We start from the raw sequence: 16,450 nt of genomic DNA, 5'->3' as shown, positions 1-16,450 counted from the left end.
GGTCACCTCATAAGTTCTTGTGTTAAGAGCCATCTTGGAGTCTGTGTGTGTTGTGAGGTCATAAGGAATATACCACATCTACCTCTTTCTCCTCCTTTAAGACGTTCCTTAAAACCTACCATTTTGATAAGCATTTGGTCACCAGCCCTAATTTTTCCATTTGTGGCTCGTTGTCAAATTTTTTGACTTCTAATACTCCTGTGAAGTGCCTTGGGACATTTTACTATGTTAAAGGCACAATATAAATACAAGTTGTTGTTCTTATTATTGTTGTATCTTAACTCTATCCACCGCCTTGAGTCCCTAACCCTTACTACCCTTACTGAACAAACATCTATCAATCTCAGTTTTGAAATGTTCAATTGACCCCCAGTCTCAACTGCTTTTTTGGGGAGTGAGTGGGATTCCCACTACCCTTTGTGTGAAGAAGTGCTTCCTGACATCACCCCTGAATGGCCTGGCTCTAATTTTAAGGTGATGCCCCCTTGTTCTGGACTCCATCCACCAGAGGAAATAGTTTCTCTCTATCTACCCTATCGGATCCTTTAATCATCACCCCTTAATCTTCTGTATTTGAGGAAATAAAAGCCATGGGGCCGAAATTGCCCCTCCCGATAAGACCTGAGAGCAGCGGCCATGGGATGGTGCGGAATGGCCACCAATTCGCGGCACACTGGCCGACGTTTGCGTCATTGCCCTTAGGGGTTTTTTCTGCGGTCTGAAGATCTGTCCCTCTCACCCCATTTCCACCCGGCTCCTGCAGATGCGTCCTTAACGACGTCATCAGAGGGCGCACCACAGCAGCTCCGCCCCCAGTAGGTAAATTCTTCTGACCGACAGTTTTTTGGGTCGGTGCACACTGCTGGCACACGACCGCCAGTGGCCTTCATAGGCGCGTTGTGTGTAGCAGCATTACATAAGAACATAAGAAATAGCAGGAGTAGGCCATTTGGCCCCTCAAGCCTGCTCCGCCACTTTAAATACATTCAATGACCCAGCCTCCACAGCTCTCTGAGGAAGGGAATTCCAAAGATTCACTGAGAGAAGAAATTTCTCCTCATTTCCATTTTAAATGGGTGACCCCTTATTCTGAAACTATGCCCCCTAGTTCTAGATTCCCCCATGAGGGGAAATATCCTCTCTGCATCTACCCTGTCAAGCCCCCTCAGAATCTTATACGTTTCAATAAGATCACCTCTAAATCTTCTATTCACCTCTAAATCTTCTCGACTCTAATGAGTATAGGCCCAACCTGCTCAACCTTTCTTTATATGACAACTCCTCCATCTCAGGAATCAACCTCATGAAACTTCTCCAGTGCAAGTATATCCTTCCTTAAATAAGGAGACCAAAACTGTACACAGTATTCCAGGTCTGGCCTCACCAATACCCTGTACAGTTGTAGCAGGACTTCCCTACTTTTATACTCCATTCCCCTTGCAATAAAGGCCAACATTCCATTTGCCTTCCGAATTACTTGAGGTACCAGCATGCTAACTTTTTGTGTTTCATGTACAAGGACCCCCAGATCCCTCTGTACAACCATATTTTGTAATGTCTCCCCATTTAAATAATAATTTGTTTTTTTATTTTTCCTACCAAAGTGGATAACCTCACATTTTCCCACATTATACTCCATCAGCCAAATGTTTGCCCACTCACTTAACCTATCTATATCCCTTTGCAGATTATTTGCGTGCTCCTCACAACTTGCTTTCCCACCCATCTTTGTATCATCAGCAAATTTGGCTACATTACATTTGGTGCCTTCATCCAAGTTATTAATATACATTGTAAATAGTTGAGGCCCCAGCACTGATCCATGTGGCACCCCACTAGTTACAGTTTGCCAACCTGAAAATAATCCGGCTCTCTGCTTTCTGTTAGTTAGCCAATCCTCTATCCACGCTAATATATTACCCCCAACCCCAAGAGCTCTTTTGTGCAGTAACCTTTTATGTGGCACCTTATCGAATGCTTTCGGAAAATCCAAATACACGACATCTACTGGTTCCGCTTTATCCACCCTGCTCGTTACATCCTCAAAGAACGCCAGCAAATTTGTCAAACATGATCTCCCTTTCATAAAACCATGCTGACTGCTTGACTGCATTATGACTTTCCAAATATCCTGCTACTACTACCCCAATGATGGACTCCAGCATTTTCCCAATGACAGACGTTAGGCTAACTGGTCTATAGTTTCCTGCTTTCTGTCTCCCTATTTTCTTAAATAGGGGCGTTACATTTGCGGTTTTCCAGTCCGCTGGGACCTCTCCGGAATCCAGAGAATTTTGGTAGATTACAACCAATGCATCCACTATCTCTGCAGCCACCTCTTTTAATATCCTAGGATGCAGGCCATCAGGACCAGGGGACTTGCCCACCTTTAGTCCCATTAGTTTACCGAATGCTTTTTCTTTAGTGATAGTGATTGTTTTAAGTTCCTCCCTTCCTATAGCCCCTTGATTATCCCTTATTGACTCGCTTTTAGTGTCTTCTACCGTGAAGACCGATACAAAATATTTGTGAAACTTCTCCGCCATTTCTCTGTTTCCCATTATTAAGTCCCCAATCTCATCCTTTAAGGGACCAATGTTTACTTTAGCTACTCGCTTCCTTTTTATATACCTGTAGAAGCTCCTATTGCCTGTTTTAATGGGCCCAAGTTTCCACATGATTTGCACCTGATTTTTAGGAGCAACTGGTGGAGAACGGACTATCTTAGAAATTGCAATTCTCCACATTTTTTTTTCTGCAGTTCTAGTCAGGTAGAACAGTTCTACTTTGGAACAGAATTTTTTCTTCAAAAGGGGGCGTTTCCGGCTACTGACGCCTGATTTGAAAGTTTCCACAGTGAAAATGTACTCCAAACTAACTTAGAATGGAGCAAGTGAAGATTTTTGTAGAACTGAAAAAACCTGTTCTACACATTAAAAAATCAGGCGCAGATTACAAATTAGGCGTAGGGAACGAGGGGGGGGAAGGGAAGTCATTAAATTCTACAATAAATCCTTAGTTATACTTCTACAAATATTATACAAATAAATCCAACCTGAATAAACATTTATAAGCAAAGAAAAGATTAAATAAACCATTTTCCTAACTGTGTGAAAGTTCTTCAGGCAGGCCTTTAGGAAGCGGTTTGCCGTCGGGACCAAAGGCTGAACGGGCCGGGCCCGAGATTTCGGGCAGGGCCCGTCCCCAGCACCAGAGGTAGGTGGCGTTGGGTCGGGTCAGGGAGAGAGGTTCGGTTCGGGTCGGCGAGGGAGGGAGGGAGAGAGGGGGAGGGAGAGAGACGGAGAGGGAGGGAAGGGGAAGGAGGGAGGGAGAGAGGGAGGGAGAGAGGGAGGTCAGGTCGGGGAGAGGGAGGTCAGGTCGGGGAGGGGGAGGTCAGGTCGGGGAGGGGGAGGTCAGGTCGGATCCAGTCCGGGGGCGGGAGTAGAGTCGGGTCGAGTCGGGTGGGAGCGGGAGCGGCAGCGGCAGACTCAGACGGATCGAGTCGGGTCCGGTCCGGTCCGCGGGGGGGGGGGGGGGGTGGGGGGAAGCAGGAGCAGCGGGGAAGCAGGAGCGGCAGCGAAAGGCAGGTCGAGTCGGGTCCGGTCGGGGCGGGGAGCAGGAGCGGCAGCTCGTCTTCTCTGAGGAGCAGTTCCTTCAGCTGCTCAGGGTGGGGACGCACTGGAGGACGGGCAGGGTGCTTGATCTCGGAGCTGGAGACGTAGAGGTTACTAAAACCATCAGCCCCCATTTTGACGAGGTCTATGTGACTGAAGTGTCTCCCACCATGAAGTGGCAACTTAAAAAGAAACAGTACAGAGTTCTAGGTCGGGTCGGGTCCGGTCCGGGGGAAAGCAGGAGCGGGAGTCGGTAGGAAGCAGGAGCTGGCCGTGGGAGGAGCCTTATTCACGCAGCCCCAGTGAGGCCATTCGGCCAGGGCTAGGGGCTGCGTGCTTCGGGCCCCTCCCACACAGTTTCGGGTGCCTGGAGCTACTGAACTTCCGTGCCCACTGTAGCGCGCATGTGCAGAGCTCCCGGCACTGTTTTCGGCGCAGGGTCCTAGCTCCGCCCCCTACATCTCCTGCTGCGCCGCGCCGAGGGCCAGAGGACCTGCAGGGAGGTGGAGAATACGGAGGGTTTTTTTAGGCGCACTTTGCGGTGCGAAAAACGGGCACCCAGCTCGGAGGGGCGCCCGTTTTTTATTGTGTGGAAACTTGGGCCCAATATTTCTTGCTATTTTACTCTCATAAGCTATCTTCTCTCTCTTTATCATTTTTTTAGTCATTCTTTGCTGGTTTCTAAATATTTCCCACTCCTCTGGCCTTCCACTGTTCTTCGCAACATTGTATGCCTTTGTTTTCAATTTCATATCGTCCTTTACTTCCTTAGTTAGCCACGAATGGTTCGTCCTCTTAAAGTCTTTCTTTCTCATTGGAATATATTTTTGCTGAGAGTTATGAAATATCTCCTTAAATGTTTGCCACTGCTCATCTACCGTCTTACCCTTTAATCTATTTTCCCAGTCCACTTTAACTAGCTCTGCCTTCATACCTTTGTAATTACACTTATTTAAGTTCAGGATACTAGTTTGAGAACTAGCTTTCTCACCCTCAGACTGAATTTGAAATTCTACAATGCTATGATCACTCTTCCCAAGAGGATCCTTCACTACGAGATCATTAATTAATCCCGACTCGTTACACATTACCAGATCTAAAATAGTCTGATCCCTGGTTGGTTCCACAACGTATTGTTCCAAGAAACCATTCTGCATACGCTCTATAAATTCTTCCTCCAGGCTACCTTTGCCAAATTGATTTGTCCAATCAATATGAAGATTAAAATCACCCATGATTATTGCCGTACCTTTCTTGCAAGCCTCTATTATTTCTTGATTTATACTCTGTCTTACAGTGCAGCTATTGTTTGGGGGCCTGTAGACCACTCCCACCAGTGACTTCCTACCCTTATTATTCCTTATCTCCACCCAAACTGATTCTACATCTTGATCTTCTGAGCCAATTTCTCACGACTGCACTGATCTCATCCCTTATTAACAGAGCTACCCCACCTCCTTTTCCTTTCTGCCTTTCCTTACGAAATGGCAAATACCCCTGAATATTCAGTTCTCATCCTTGGTCACCTTGCAACCACGTTTCTGTAATGGCAATCAGATCATACTTATTTATTTCTACTTGTGCCGTCAACTCATCTATCTTGTTACGAATGCTGTGTGCGTTCAGATAAAGAGCTTTTAATTTTGTCTTATGTGCATACACTCTGTCCCTTCCTGTCACACTCTGGTTATCATTACCCCTATTGCTACCTACCCTGCACTTTTTCCTTCTCCGTTCTCTTTTTACACTTCCGCTCCCCGGATCCCTCCCCCCACTAATTTAATTTAAAGTCCTATCTACAGCCCTAGTTATTATATTCACCAGGACACTGGTTCCAGCCTGGTTCAAATGAAACCCATTCTGACGGAACAGCTCCCTCTTATCAGTACTGGTGCCAGTGCCCCATCAATCGAAACCCATTTCTCCCACACCAATCTTTGAGCCACGCATTCATCTCTCTGATCATATTTACCCTATGCAAATTTGCGCGTGGCTCAGGTAGTAATACAGAGATGATTACCTTTGTCATTCTGCTTTTTAATTTAATCCCTAGCTGCTCATACTCCCTCAGCAGAACCTCTTTCTCTGTCCTATCTATGTCATTGGTATCTATGTGGACCACGACAACTGGATATTTCCCCTCCCACTCCAAGTTCCTTTCCCGCCCAGAGGACTGCATCGGGCAGTCAACACAGCCTTCGGGACTCATACTCTCGGACAGTATCTATCCCCCTAACTATACTGTCCTCTACCACTACAACATTTCTTTTTACTCCCCCCACTTGAATGGCCCCCTCTACCACGGTGCTGTGGTCAGTTTGCTCATCCTCCCTGCAGCCCCTGCCCTCATCCACACAGGGATCAATAATCTCGTACCTGTTGGACAAGAGCAAGGGCCTGAGGCTCCTCCATCTCTACCCCATACCTGCCTTGCTCGTAGTCACACTTTCTAATCCTGACCACGGACTAAATTTGAATTAATTAATCTAAGGGGTGTGACTGCCTCCTGAAACACAGCGTCCATGTAACTCTCCCCCTCCCTGATGTGGCGCAGTGTCTACAGCTCGGACCCCAGCTCATCAACACAGAGCCGAAGTTCCTCGAGCTGCAGATACCTGCTGCAGATGTGGTCGCCGTGGACCTCAATGGGGTCAACCAGCTCCCACATGCAGCAGCAGTAACACATCACCTGCCCTGCCATCTCTAATGTATTTAATTAATTAAAGGTTTTGAAGTTTTCAACATTTAGGGGTCGAATTTGGTCAAAGGCCTTTGCCCGCCCAAGTGCTGCCCAAAGTGCCGCCGATGGCCGCCGAGATACCGGCAGTACTTTCGGCAGGGTTTTCATCACCGAGGTCCCTCGAATGTCGGCGGGCGGCAAATGAACAACGTATGCCGCCAATCTGGGTGGCAGCGGGCAGGAGCTCTCCTTCTCAGTGACAGAGGCCCCTGCCCCCCAAGTGCCGCCAAGGATGGAGTCGGGCCCACGAAGGGTTGAAGATCTAAAAATAAAAATCATCAACAAAAAAGAACATCTGAGGACCTTCAGGGGACCCCATCCAGGTAAGTACCTGTAAAGGAATAATTTTAAAACATTCCACTTACCTTTTTTACAGGATCTTGACACTCACCATTCAGGACAGACCAGCTGCTATGCAGCAGTTCACCGCCGTCCTGCCGCCGTCCTGCCGCCGACTCCCGCCCGCATCAAGTCCTGCTGGGTCGGCTGTTTGCCAAGAATTTTTCAGACTTTTCACAAGTTTGCCAGTTGCCTTGTTCAGAGTGGGATTAAGTGCTAGTGGCCAGGTTCGTCAATCTCACCAACACAGAGCTTCAGTGTGGAGGTTGTGCTTGTGGTGGCAATGGGCTAAGTGCTGGCAGCGGGACGCCTCCTGCACATTGTGCACGGCCGGGAAGCCAGTAGGAGAAGGCAGCGGGCAAGGGATGCAGCAGACATGGATGCCCAACATGCAGAATGCCATGGAGCTGTCCCAGGAAGGACCTGCCATCAGGAGAAGGGTCAGGCTGATCCCCCGCACCAGATAGTGGGTGAAATTGAAAGAAGGCAGGATGTACAGGAGGCAGATGCTTGCCAGCAGCAGGTTGCAAATGAGGGAGAAGACAATGAGGCAGCTGCCATAAGAAGATCCGACCATGGACCTGGGGATAGCTTCTGGAAGGACATCGTCAGGGAGCTATGCAATCACCTGCAGCCAGACCTCCAGCCTCAAACAAGGTTGCGGACAGCTCTGACCATCGCAACCAAAGTGACCATAGCACTCAATTTCTATGCCACTGGAGCTTTCCAAACTGCTACAGCAGACATATCAAACATTTTGCAGTTCACCGCGCATAGTTCCGTCCATCAAATGACAATTGTTCTCTATAAGAGGAGGGACTACATATCCTTCCCGATGAGCAGGGAGATGCAGTTGGAGCGGCAGACCAGGTTCATGTGAATTATGGGCTTCCCCCAGGGTTCAGGGCGCCATAGACTGCACCCACATTGCGTTGGAGACAGGGGCTACCCACTGTGCACTTGGCTGCTGTAGTGGAATTTTTTTGGCTATTCCTGCTATGAACCTAATATAAGGCCTTAAGGGGAAGGAAAATGGTCAAGCAGAATTCATCTGCCTGGCAGGAAAAACATATTTGGACTCCAACATCCACTGACCCTGAGTCATGAAGATAGGGGAAGCAAGACAAGGGACAGATGGAGGGGGCACACAGCTGCACGTTTGTTCTTACTGATATCTGCTTGTTTTTCTGCTGATAAAGGGGAACTGAATGTTTAAACAATAACCTCAGGGTCTCATGTACCTTGTTGCAGAATGTGTATATTCTTCTGTTGTAACCTTGATGACACACGCAGTTGTAGTTTGCGAGCTTAAATATGGGGCACTCTGGGCCAGTCGGGGAGTTCTGGGGTTATGGGTTGCGGAACCTGAGCACAGATCTCTGACGTGGCCATGTCTACAAATACGTATTTTAAACTTGTGTGTTTTCCCACTTAAAGCAAATGGGTGTCTCGAGTCTTGTTCTTTGACATAGATTTGTACCCCAACATTTTTGGCGTAGTCGGCAGGATCTTGTGGCACGGTTGAGACCACGGCGGAGGGGTCACAATAAGAGTGAGTAACTTTTAAATACCACTCACAAATTCGGTGGACCGGAAGTCGACGGTCAAACCCGGGCACAGATCCGAATCAAGTGAGGGCTGCTGAGCAGGTAAGACACAATTTTAAGAATCGGTACTATATAGTAATAAGTTTTAAAGTAGTAATTATAAGTTAGGGATACTGTTGTTGTGACAAAGGACCGGTTACTAATTGTAAGTAAGCAGTTCGAAGAACCGGGAAATCTTGGGGCAGGATTAAAGTCGCGTGAAGGGGCCAGTGCGGTGGGACCGCCCGTAGTCAGATCACAGAATGGCGTCGGGAAAGAATTAGACTGGGGTGAGGAAGGCACTCTTAGTAGATTCTATGCAGGCGACCGGAAGGGCTTAATCGACAAGATGCTTAAGGACGGATGTGGTCCAGAGAAGGATCCCACCGACCAAAAATACCTGGTGGCAAAAGCAGAAAAACAAACGCGCTCAGAAAGCGGGAGTAATAATAGTATGGCAATTTCTACAATGCAGTAGTAAATTGAAACCAAAAATCGAGGAATTAAAACAGGCAAGGGCAAAAATAAAGAAGCTAAGGGAAATGGAAAATTAATAAAAGAAAAGAGAAATGCTGGAAAGACACATTGAATTTACAAAGGACAGCGTGTTTTTATCAAAAGATAAAAATGCGACCTTGAAAGCTGCAGCTGCTAGAAAGAGAAACAAAGATCTTTTGGAAAATGGACTGGAGGAAGATCATCAAAATACAAAACCTAATTTGAAGAAAGGAGATTTAAATTGGCTGTGAAAAAAGATATTGGTTTAAATATAAAAGCTTACGAGTTAAACCCGACACAGAAGTGTTATGCCAAGAAAGAGAAACAAAGATGTTTACCTATGGAAAAGAGGAAGGTCATCAAAAAAAAATTATTAAGTTCAGATTCAAAAGGGAAATAAATCTAAGTTTTGCAAACTCAGCAAAGGAAGAAAATAAAAACTGGGAGGTAGAGAATTCTTAAAAAAGATGGAACCGGCACGGAAGTTTAGATTTTGTGCCGAGAGAAATAAAACACAAGACTTGCTCAGTGAACGGGACCGTAAAACGAAATGCTGCAATGTATATAGCTTGTGGGAAATTGGATTTCAGTAAACAAAACAGCTATTAAAAATGTGTGGTCTCGTTTTAAATCAATGAAAAAGAAATCTTTGGCAAGTATTTGAATTGGAAGTTTAGAGAAATTGGAGTTTAATCTAAAATGCTGTCTTTCCCTATGAGAAGGTTTTATTATGACAACTTTACTAATGATTTCTGCTGTTTTAACGGATTCCTAATTTCTAAGCAAGTTTTGAAAGCACAACGACTTGGAAAAAATTTTTTTCGGATGGTTGCGTCAGGCCTTCTTACAAACCTGTAAAGGAGTTAACCCTTTCCATTGACAGCTGTTTTATACTGGACATTATTGATTTGGATTTCTTAATAAAAGAAAGAAGACTCACCTGACAGACAGAGGAAATGGTGGGATAGTCAGAATAAAAATAAAACAAAGAAAGCCTATGTAATAATACTCGCCTGCTACAGAGGACAGATAGATACTCAAACAAAACAAATTCAAGAGTTAGAAGCTAAGATAAATAAGCTGGAAGAGATAAAGACAGGACCAGACGGATAGTGCAGTGCGCAGCCATAGCATCATCACCTACGGTAATAGAGCCAATGTACCCCACGGTGGGTAAGTGTAGTCCACAAACCCAACCTAACAGTCAACCAGACAGGGATAACGAGTGCGGAGTAGAGTGGCCCTCGGCACATGATAAGCTTGATGTCCAGATGCTGGTGGTGGAAGGGAATAGGTAGAGATATAGAGGACCATTGTAGAAGGTGCATGACATGCGCAAAATACAACCCAGGGGGGAAAGTAAAGGTCAGAATGGGACATCAGCCCCATGGGAAATGGCCCTGGGAAAACTTGGAGATGGATTTTACTGGACCATTACCCAGCAACAAAGGGAAGACATACTGCCTAGTTATAATAGACCAGTTTACGAAGTGGGTAGAGGCTTTCACCACGAGAAATTGTTCAGCAGAAACTGTGGCCAGGATCCTAGCAGAAAAAATAATGCCACTACAGTAGACTTAAATCAAGGTTTACACTTCACAGGAAGATAATGAAACAGGCCTGCGCTTTACTAGGGATCAGGCAAAAATATCCCATATCAAAGAGACTGGAAAGGGATGGGTAGACAGGATATCCCGAGTACTAATGAAGCTCAAGGCAACCCCTAGTCGGACAACAGGACTGACACCCTATAAACTAAAAAAAAACAGGGTACAGAAATTTGTAATGGAACTCTGTAAGCAGTTACATGATTTAAAGACACAGGCTAGAGATTAGCAAATCAAGGACTTAGAGAATGACACTAAGGAACAGAAGGTCCAAACACACCAAATAGGCAGTCAGGTGATTACTCCAGAGAGATCCAGGCTCACACCCAATTGGACCGGACCCTATCAGGTATTAATGGTAATTTATGGTAGTTATAAGGGGTATCGGCAAGTGGAAACACCGGACCCAGTTAAAAAAGCATGGTCACTAACTAACCGGTGACAACCAGGAAATATTGTTTTTTTGCAGGACTCTAGTGCTCGTGGAAACAACGCAGGGTAACACAGCCTCATATCAAGGACAACAGGCTGAGGGACGGCAAGGCCTGTATTACAGGGATTCGGGCGACATTAGTTTAATAAAGAATCAAAAACACTAATGGTGACAGACGGAGCAACAGTAGACTTAAATAACGGGCATAAAACAATGTAACAAGGAACACTGCCAAAATGGATGTGACGATCCCAGAAACACCACCGCACCAGACGATTGTGCTCTTATAATACGATCAAACGAAAACAATGCCCAACAACAGCTCCTGCAGACGACGCGCTGAAAACAGAACCACAGGAACACTCGCACGATACAACAACTATTGACCGTTGTAACCGCTTCGGGGGGGGAAAGACAACAAGGAAGATTTTGTGGGACTACATGGGATGATGATAACGGGGGGGGGGAGGGTTGTGATGGGAATAATCGAAAGTTCATTTCTGTGAGGACCAAAGTGCAGACGGTCTGTCTAAATAATTCTAAAACAAGGTGGCAAACAGAACGCTTTAATGAAACACAGTCCGGTGAGGGGGAAATAGTACGGTTAAAATGGACTGATGATAAGCTAAAAATAAAGGTACATACGAACTCGCATTGGCAAATAGTACAATTACACCTTGGAAATGCGGAGAACGAGGTTAAGATATCGTGTACCGACAAGGTAGGGTCAGCAGATACGAAACGTAGAGAGTCAAGCGATACAAAGCATTTACCCCAGAATATCCATACCTGCAGAGGAGGAGGGTCCTGGAGAATAGTCCCGTGGAACCCACTCCCTAACTATTGCCCCACCCAAACGAAAGGGCCCACAAATGGTCTGGTATGGAGATCGGAGGGAATAATGCTGTCTGAGAATGTATACCATGAAGTTCTGCACGTAATAGTAAATATAACCAATTTAGGACTGCCAGAAAAGTGTGACCCGAAAGTACGGGCACTATACACCCGTATGCTGCAGGAGATATTGGAAGACTATCGGGATGCCTCAGGGACATCCAGGTATCGAGATCCTTTCAAGACAAGCCAGACATGTAGGCATAAATGGGGTTTGGGCAATGATATCCTGACAGGAGTAAACACGGGAACGTCCTTTGTTAACGCCCTAGATATACAAATTCTAGAGGAACAAACAGAGCGAGGCAAAGACACAGTCAGGATTCTGCTACAAAAGGGGACAGGAAACACCGAGGACATTGCTAGAGGAGATGGGACAGCGGGGAGCTTAGTTAAAGGGATTATCGTCCTGGAGGGCCACGCTGCCACCATTAATCATCTGATTGACCAAGAATTTAATACAGAAAAGGAAGATGTTCAGCGAGACCTCTGTCATGCTTACGGGGGATGGATGATCGGGCAGGTCAGGGAGAACCTGGACCAAATACACAGGCGAAGTCCCGGCCTGGATTAATAGCACCCACCTAGCACAGCATCCGGGAACACTGGACGCGTGCACTACGAAGGGAATGACAAGAGTCTTTCCAGCGACAGGCGAATGCAACGATTCCCATTCTGCCCTGGTGGGAATGGTCCTAATGATTCCGTTAATGGCAAAGGGGGAGTCTGGACCATATCCCCAGTTTGAGGTAGAGAACCTGGGGCTAATCCGGGGTGAGAACTACATGCGATATTACCCGATGGATCAATATGCGATCAAACGGAATGGAACCATGAGAGGAGTCTCATTATCAGGGTGCCGCAGGTTAGGAAGCCTAACGATATGTCCACATCCAGTGGGCTGGAGGAGTAAGGACGAGTGCGGATTTAATCAGACAAAGGAATGTGTCCTAGAAATAAGCCCATTAGAGTCAGAACTCACTCACTCAGCCTACCGTGGAAAATGGGAATACTGTGTGGTAACCAACCAATTAACTTATGACTATGGTATTTATCAGTGTAACATCCCTAACCCCAACTTCTGCTTCACCCCGAGGCTACCAATAACAATTGGACGAGTGCGAATGACGTATATCCATGTTCGAGAAACTATTACCCTGAACCTGACTGATGAAATGAAAGTAAACTGGCTGCCCCAATATTTCATCTGCCTGAGGACCTGAGCTATATAAAAGACCCCCTGCTGGCAAGCATAAAACGATACCACATTATCGAACAGGAGCTATGTATATTGGACAAAGATATTGCAAAAGCCTTTAATATACGCCTTGGTATCAGAAGGCATGGACTGAATGTTAATATACACCCATGGATACGAATAATCTCACATGTATTAGTGGCTGTACAATTGGTTTTGGCATTGGGATATTTGTTTATGTGTTGAACTTCTTATAAACGCCACAGGGCAAAGAAGCGAGCTTGGACTACCGCATTGGAGGTAAATAAATTATTGATTACAGGAATCTAATTCGGAAACTTCTGGATCTCAGTTCTCCCCAACCTAGCGGCTGGTCACTGCAGCAGGGGCGGGGGAAATGAGAACCAGAGTGACAAAGGTGATCAATTGGGCTAGCTAAGGATCAAAAGGAGGGATATTGTAGTGGGATGTTTTGCCTATTCCTGCTATGAACCTAATATAAGGCCTTATGGGGAAGGAAAATGGTCAAGCAGAATTCGTCTGCCTGGCAGGAAAAATATATTTGGACTCCAACATCCGCTGACCCTGAGTCATGAAGATAGGGGAAGCAAGACAAGGGACGGATGGAGGGGGCACACAGCTGCACGCTTGTTCTTACTGATATCTGCTTGTTTTTCTGCTAATAAAGGGGAACTGAATGTTTAAACAATAACCTCAGGGTCTCATGTACCTTGTTGCGGAATGTGGATATTCTTCTGTGTAACCTTGATGACACACGCAGTTGTAGTTTGCGAGCTTAAATATGGGGCACTCTGGGCCAGTCGGGGAGTTCTGGGGTTATGGGTTGCGGAACCTGAGCACAGATCTCCGACGTGGCCACGTCTACAAATACGTATATTAAACTTGTGTGTTTTCCCACTTAAAGCAGACGGGTGTCTCGAGTCTTGTTTTTTGACATATATTTGTACCCCAACAGCTGCTGACTCCCCTTTGCAACCCCAGGACTGCTGTGCAGCCAGCCTACAATGACTCTCATTCAGCCATCAGGTGCTTAATTGAGCAGTGCACCGGGATCCTTAAGCAGAGGTTCCGCTGTCTGGATTGCTCTGGTGCAGTATTGCAGTACTCGCCTGAGTGGGTTTCCTTATTCGTGGTGGTCTGCTGTATGTTTCACAACCTGACACTCGTGAGGGCACAACCATTGGAGGATGAGCCAGCTGTACCACCTGAGGAGGACGACCAGGGGGTGGTGTACGAGCACGACACGCGTGAGGAGGAGGAGGAGGAGGTGCCGGAGGAGGATCAGGATGCGGGTCGCCGGCCACACGGGACCGTGTCGCCATCCAAACCCTGCAAGGGAAATACAGAACCGCCTCATTGCCGCTCATTTCCGATGAGTTCATGCCCACTTCACCCTTCATCTTTGCATCTCCGTGGCCATCCTAATGAGCTGTTTCACACATCATTGCCCACTGTGAAATGAGAGACCTGCACAGATATGAGAACACAAAATAAAGATTTATTACACAACAAAGAAAGGTGCAAAAAACATACACATAATCATTTCTCATCCTTGTGCATCTCCTTATAACCCCTCTTACGCAAGCCTATTCTGGAACTACACCGCAGTGTCACCCCTGTGGCTGCACCATGGGTCTGGGAAGGCTGCTGTGTTTCAAATGTTGAAGCTACAGATGTCCCTCTAGGACACCCTTGATCAGCTCTGGCCCTAGAAGGGCCCACTGCAGACTGAGCAGCACCCTCCTCGGTGCGTTCAGTCGGCCTTGACTCGGGTGATTCCATGCTCACTCTCACTCTCACTCTCTCTGACTCTCACTCTCACTCACTCTCACTCACTCGCACTCTCACTCAATCTCACTCTCACTCTCACACACTCTCACACTCATTCTCACTCTGGGCTCAAGACTGCTGTGATCCTGAGAGAGCGCATCATCATCCTGGTCCGAGGAGCCTGCACCACTCCCCCGGGGCAGCACATCACCATCACCACCAATCTGCTGGAGCACAGGTCGGTGGTGTGGCGCGACACCGAAGTTCCCCCGTGGACCATGGTGGACCCAGCCGCGATGGCAACAGTCAGCTCTCGCGTAGCATCCAGCTGAGACTGCAAGAGAGCAGACACAGTCTCAATGCCACCAGAGATGCTCCATGGCCTGCATGAGAGCATTCTGAACTTCCAGGGCAGCAGCCATCCTCTCCAAAGCAGCACTCGGAAGCTCGTTCCCTTGCGCCTGTGCTGTAATGGCAGCTGTCACATCGCCCACAACATGAGGCATCACAGCTGGATCCGCACGGTCACTCCACCATCGTCTGCACAATGGCAATGATGGTCTCCAAGGTGTGCGCAGAACTGTCCACAATGCGGGAGGAAGACTCCTCAACCCTCCTGACCACTTGTGACAGGCTCTCCAGCACCTTTGCCATTACCCCCAACATCTGGGAATGCATGGCCTCCACCCTTCTTTCATAAGCTCCAACATCAATGGGCTCATCTGAGTCCTCTTCAGCAGAACTCACATGCGAACTCGTCCCCGGAGAGATGGCCCCCTAGGTTGCCTTGGCCCTTCACCATGCTGCAGCCTGCTAGGCCCCAGTGCATCATCCATCCAGACCCCTCTGCTAAATCTAACATTCCCAACAGCGTACTCCCAGTATATGAGCTGGCACAGTGCTGACAACAGTGTCCCCCTCTTCCTCGGCCTCATAGGACACGCCGCCGATAGATAGGGTGTCGTCCTGGCTTTGCCTCCTAGTGGTCTCAAGGGTCTCTCCCTGCCTTTGGCTCCCAGTGCCCTCAATGCTGTTGTCCTGGCCTTGGCTCCCAGTCGCATCAGCTGTCTCTCCCTGGCTTTGGCTGCCAGTATTCTCAAGGCTGTCATCCTGGCTTTGACTCGCACTTGGGCTCTCAGCTGCAATCATAAATGGCACAAGGGGGTCCCGTGAGGGTGAGGTAGGGCATTGCAGCATGCAGCCTGCAACTTACACACAATCATAAGCGAACGCGTGGTAGGCGCTTTCAGGGAGAGATGGCATTAAAGGAAGGCCTTCACTTACTGATGCTGCCCCCAGCGGGATCGGCACGATCGACGGCCACAGGGGAGGCAACACATGGGCCCACTAGCCTCTGAACCCTTTCTTCCAGGTAAGTGAGCTGCTGGATCTCTGGCCCATCACCATCAGTCCTCTGTTGCTCCATACGGTGTGAGAAACCTTCGCCTGCAAAGCAAATAAGGCTTGCTGAGTAGCAGTGTCACGAGGCCTCAGCAATGAGTGCAAGTGTGTGTCCATTACATGCCGCTGTAACTCTGACATGAAAGGGTGGCTCCATTACAAGAACGTGCACATACAGGCCTCAGCAATCAAATGCTGCTTCAGTGACTATATAATGAAGGTGGGAAATAAGAGAAGGTGGAGAGGCTCGCAGATGGAAGATGAGAGGTTGGGAGAACATGAACTCACTTTCATCAGGCGAATTATGTCATTGAGTCTTTTGCAGCATTGGTTGGCGGTGCGGTCATGA

The sequence above is a fragment of the Pristiophorus japonicus genome, chromosome 10 (assembly GCF_044704955.1).
Source record: "Pristiophorus japonicus isolate sPriJap1 chromosome 10, sPriJap1.hap1, whole genome shotgun sequence".
Taxonomy (NCBI): domain Eukaryota; kingdom Metazoa; phylum Chordata; class Chondrichthyes; family Pristiophoridae; genus Pristiophorus; species Pristiophorus japonicus.
This window is presented reverse-complemented; position numbering follows the sequence as displayed.